Raw genomic sequence first — 5043 nt, 5'->3', positions numbered from 1 at the left:
ACATTTACCTATAGTCCAGTCATGCCAATCCTTGTTTAATGTTTGCTCATTCCTGAGACTTTATCAGGTACATAGTGGCCTTGTAAGCAGTTTGTAAATTCCTGAACACGATGTACTGTGTTCATTTAGCATTATTCAGATAGCATGGCTTGTTCACTATTATCTTCTAAAGTGGACCTTAATGCTACATCCTGAAGCAAGAAAACTCTGACCTGACCACAAAAGCTGATGAGGATGACACATCTTTCTTCTTGTGGCGACTTGTCCCCGCTCATGTGTCATCAGCATCAAATTTAGTTCAAGAGTGGTACAAAAGTGGTGATGGTAGAGGAAGGGCACCTTGAGGACACACAGTGCTCCTGCTGGACAGGTTTGCTGCTCCTGAGGTTATTGCTTGGTTGTGACACATTGCGGTCAGCGTGGATTACCAGAATAGATTGCGCTCCATTGGGTCCTGAAATGGAATCCCCTTGCCTTCCTTCCCCAGCCCAAAGTGTTGCTATTGGTAAGTGCCTGGGACGGTATCCCCAAGGCCGTGGAAAGTCTCACCTGCTTAGTCTTAGTTAAGAAGCTCCAACGGGGTGCCTGGTCAGAGACCTGCCAGAGCTGGGGTGGAAGTCCTCTTCCCTGGGCTCTGTTTCCCAGTCTGCCTTGTCCTAAAGTACCGGGGATGTCATCCTGCTGGCTTGGGAGGTTCTCCCATGCTTACCAAGGTTAAGAAGCTCTGACTGGGCCCCCTTGAGAGCCCATACAGGCTCGGTGGAAGCCACCGGCCTTGGACTCTGTTCTCCAGCCTGCAGTATACCAAAGTGCTGGGGATAGGCTTCCACCGGCCTGAGAAGGTCTCCTCTGCCTGTCTGGGTTAAGAAGCTCTGGTCGGACCCCTGGTTAGAGCTCTTTCCTAGCCCTCTGTGTCACAACGTGCCTGGGATGGGGATGGGGTCCCACAGCCCTGGGGAGGTCTTACCTGCCTGCCAAAGATAAGAAGCTCTAGCAAGCCTGTGGGTTTAGGACCCCTGGGCCCGGCCTCTGTTCCCGATGCACTGTGTCCCAAAGTGCCTGGGACAGGGTCCTGCTGGCCTGGGATGGGGTCCCGCAGGCCCAGGATGGGCTTCCCTGTCTGCCAAGGTTAAAAAACAATGACCACACAACGGATCAGGGCTCCAGCAAGCCTGCAGGTGGATGCCCCCGGCCCTGGACTCCGTTTCTCAATGCACTGCCCGGAAAAGTCTCCTCTGCCTGCCCAAGAAGCAAGGAGTGGGCCACGAATCAGCTCTAGTGAGCTTTGGGGTGGAAGTCTCTGGTCTTGGGATACCCTTCCTTTCCCACTGTGTTGCAAAATGAATGTGATGGGGTCTGGCAGCCTGAGAAGATCTCTCTACCTGCTCAGTTTAACATGCTTTGACCAGGCCCTGGGACAAAGATCTGGCAGGCCTGGGATGGAAGCCCCCAGTCTTGGGCTCCATTTTATAGCCTGTCATGTTCCAAAGAGCCCTATACAGGGTTCCCCTAGCCTGAGAGTGGTCTCCCCTGCTTTCCTGATTTAAGATGTTCTGAACGGGCCTGGATCAGAGCTCCACCAGGCCCAGGGTTGGAAGCCCTTGGCTCCGTTCTCTAGTTACAATGTCCCAAAGTGCCTAGACGGAGTCCCGAAGGCATGGGAAAGCCTCCCCTGCCTGCCCAGTTTAAGAAGCTCCGAACCAGCCTCCGGGTCAGAGCTCCATCAGGCCAGATAACGGAAGCCCAATTGAGGACTCATGTGACTCTTTGAGCACATCCAGGGCTTGAGGAGGTCCGACACATTTTGTTGAAAGGCCCTCCCCTGTAACTCTTTGTACACCTTCTACAAATAAAGCTGGTAGCCTTACTATAGATTAGCAGGAACAAGATGCTAAAGACCCCCCTGTCAACTGGTGGTTCTCTCCAGGTGACACAAGGTACCGGGCCAGCCTGTCCCAGGCCCCCAAGGGTCCTGTCTGTATCTGCCTTCCAGGCGTAGGTGGGCCTTTTCTTCCAAGCCTGCCTTCCCAGAGATCAAGGAGGGATACAAAGCTGACATCTCCCTGGAGAGAAGTCTGCTCGGGGACGGTTTAGCCAGAACTGTACTCTGATTGATTAGACATACTTGCTCCATTTAGCGATGGACTACTAGGCCAGACTCAGCTAAGCATAGAACTTAAATCTCACTTGAACTGTCCGACTTGAGGGTCTGCCTTTTGTGGAGACCACCCAGCAGAGCAAAGGCCAAGCAGTCTGGCAGCTTGTGCCCGACGAGTGGTCTGACTAGAGTGGATAGAGTAAGGTGGCACTAGTCCCAGATTCTGCCTGGAAGTCTGGGCCTGTTGTGTCTGCCTGTTGCAATTTTTCCACCGGGCACACTTCCTCAGCAGCTTGGAATAACCCTTATGTGGGGTTCCTGGCTGCCCTGGGCAGCGTTCATTTGTCTCAGTCAGGCTGCTCCCCAGCCCACCTCTCCATTCGGTTGTCATACAGCAGGCTGGGTCCGCCTGTGCCTGTGTGACTGCCCAGTCCCCCCAACCCCATGAGGCAAACAGGGACTCTTGCAGCAGGCTCCTAAGGGGTATGAAGGTCAGTTTGGGACAGGCACATGGCTCCTCCCACAGCAGGTGCGGCTACCTGGTTTATCCTACCAGTATAATGTGCTTATCTCAAAGATTAAACTATGTACATGTAAGTACAGATGGCGGGTACAGTGAAACAGCTGATGCCTCATTAAATCAGTTATGGTTCCTTTGATCGCTCAATCAGTTTTTTTTTTTTTAAATAGCGCGAACTAGACCCAAAGATATCAGAGCACTTTACATGAGAACCAGTTGTGTTACAGATGGACACATTAATTTTTGTTAGGCACAGAGAAATGAAGTGATCTGCCCAGAATCACAGGATGTTGAGTGTCCCTGCCGAGACTCAAACCCAGTTCCTCAGCTTCAAGGTTGACAACCCTAGCCGTCAGGCCACATCCTTTCACCACCTGTTACTTGAAGGACTGTGGTAATTCTAGAGCTAATACATGAAAACAATTGCTGATCCCCCATGATGCATGCATTGATCAAACCAAGACAAATCCAGGCCTGTCGGACTGCTTTAGTCGCTCTAGATAACTTCAAGATAATGGCGTGTCTCCATGATGGCGACTGTACATATAGATGACTGCCCTATCAGATTTTAATAGCACTTTATTTGCCTACCATGTGACCACTGGTAACTGGGAATCAGAGTAGGAGCACAAATTACCCACTCCCGACTCTGAGAGATAGGGATGAAAAACAACAATACATGACTCTTTCGAGTTATTGAAACAAGTGCACTTTAAATCCTTTAATAAGGTTCCATTGGAGGGCAAGTCTGGTACCAGCAGCCACTGTAATTTCAGCTCCAGGAGCCTGTAATAAAGTTGCTGCAGTTAAAAAGCTCATAGTTGGATCTTGGGATTCAGCTGGCAGTCCACTGGGAGGCAATCTACAGATTGTACCAACCCCTGCATGTCGGCATCTCCTTGATACTCTTGGTTGCGTGTTCTGGGGAAACCAGAGAATTTTTTTTTTTTTAATTAGAGTGTTTAAAGCACATCATTCACCGCAATACTTCAGCTAGGAATAATGGAATAGAATTTTGGTTCTATTTTGCTGGTTTTCAGAACTGTGGCCATGATTGAGAGGGATGGCCGAGTTCTTTGTATTTTGCCTTTAGAGGTGAAATTCTTGGACCAGCACATGACAAACCAAACCAAAAGCATTTGCCAAGAATGTCTTCATAACTCCAGAATGAAAGTCGGAGGTTTGAAGATGATCAGATACCTTTGTAATTCTGCCCATAAACTATCCAGCTGCATTATTTCCATGACCCGCTGAGCAGCTTTCAGGACACCAAAGTCTTTTGGTTCCAGGGAGAATATGGTTACAAAGCTGAAACCTAAAAGAATTGATGAAAGTGCTGCACCACCTGGAGTTGAGCCTGTTGCCTATTTCGACTCAAAACTGAAACCTCACCCAGTCTGGACATAGAGAGAGCATTTAGAGATTGATAGCTCTTTGTCAATTATCTGGATGGTGGTGCATGGTGCATTTGCATGGGTAATTCTGATAACGAACAAGGCTTTTTCATTCTAACTAATTACGTGACCCCCAGCAGTCGCCATTCAACTTCTTAGAGGTAGAAGTTGCATTCAGCCTCACAAGTTCAAGCAATAACAGGTCTGTGATGCACTTAGGGACGACACGTGTGCTACACTGAATGGATCAGTGTGTGCCACGCTGAACCCCATTTGTGATAGGGATTTAAATTATTTCCCACGAACAAGGAATACCCAGGAAGTAAGGGTCATAAGTTTGCATTGATTGAGTCCTTGGCCATTATACACACTACCCATCGCTAGTACCCATTGTATGGTTTAGTGAGATCCTCGGATCGGCCCATCGGGAGTTGTCAGCAGCCTGGGGGAGTGCCAAGAAGATGAACAACTTTGACTATCTAGAGGAAGTGGAAGTCATAACAAGATTATTTTTTGAGGGAGTTTTATATAGCGCAAACGTGACCTGAAGGCATCAGACCACTTTACATGAGCACCAGTTGTGTTACAAACGGACATATTCATTCTGTTAGGCATGGGGAAATTTCGTGATTTGCCCAGAACCACAGGATGTTGAGCGTCTCTGCTGAGACACAAATCCAATTCCCCAGCCTTGAGATCGACCGCTCTAGTGATTAGGCCACATCTTATCCCCTAGGTGGACCTTCAGAAGGATCGTTAACAGCGAGTGGCCTAAATAACTGGTGGTGCCAGCCCAAAATGTTGGTCACCTCCCAGATGGAACCCTGGTACAGGGCCTGGCACAACCCTCTTGTGTCATGGACAGCAAAGGGGTACACAGCTGCCGGGTGCTTGGGTAGGACTAGGCACAAAAAGGGCTACCCCTCCCATGAGGACCCACGAAGGACCGGGTGGGTGACCGCCAGATCCCTCTGAGAAGGACACAATGCAAGAGAGTCATCCCGAGATGGAACCCATACTCATTCAACATG

The 5043-nt window shown here is 49.4% G+C and overlaps 1 pseudogene; it reads left to right on the top strand.

Moving 5' to 3' along the window:
- The first annotated feature begins 2634 nt into the window (after positions 1–2634).
- On the top strand, positions 2635–4539 carry LOC146797770 (18S ribosomal RNA; annotated as a pseudogene).
- The last annotated feature ends 504 nt before the right edge of the window (positions 4540–5043 follow it).

The sequence above is a fragment of the Triturus cristatus genome, chromosome 9 (assembly GCF_964204655.1).
Source record: "Triturus cristatus chromosome 9, aTriCri1.1, whole genome shotgun sequence".
Classification (NCBI taxonomy): Eukaryota; Metazoa; Chordata; class Amphibia; order Caudata; family Salamandridae; genus Triturus; species Triturus cristatus.
Note: the sequence above shows the minus strand (reverse complement) of the source record. Positions and strands in the feature narration are given on the sequence as shown.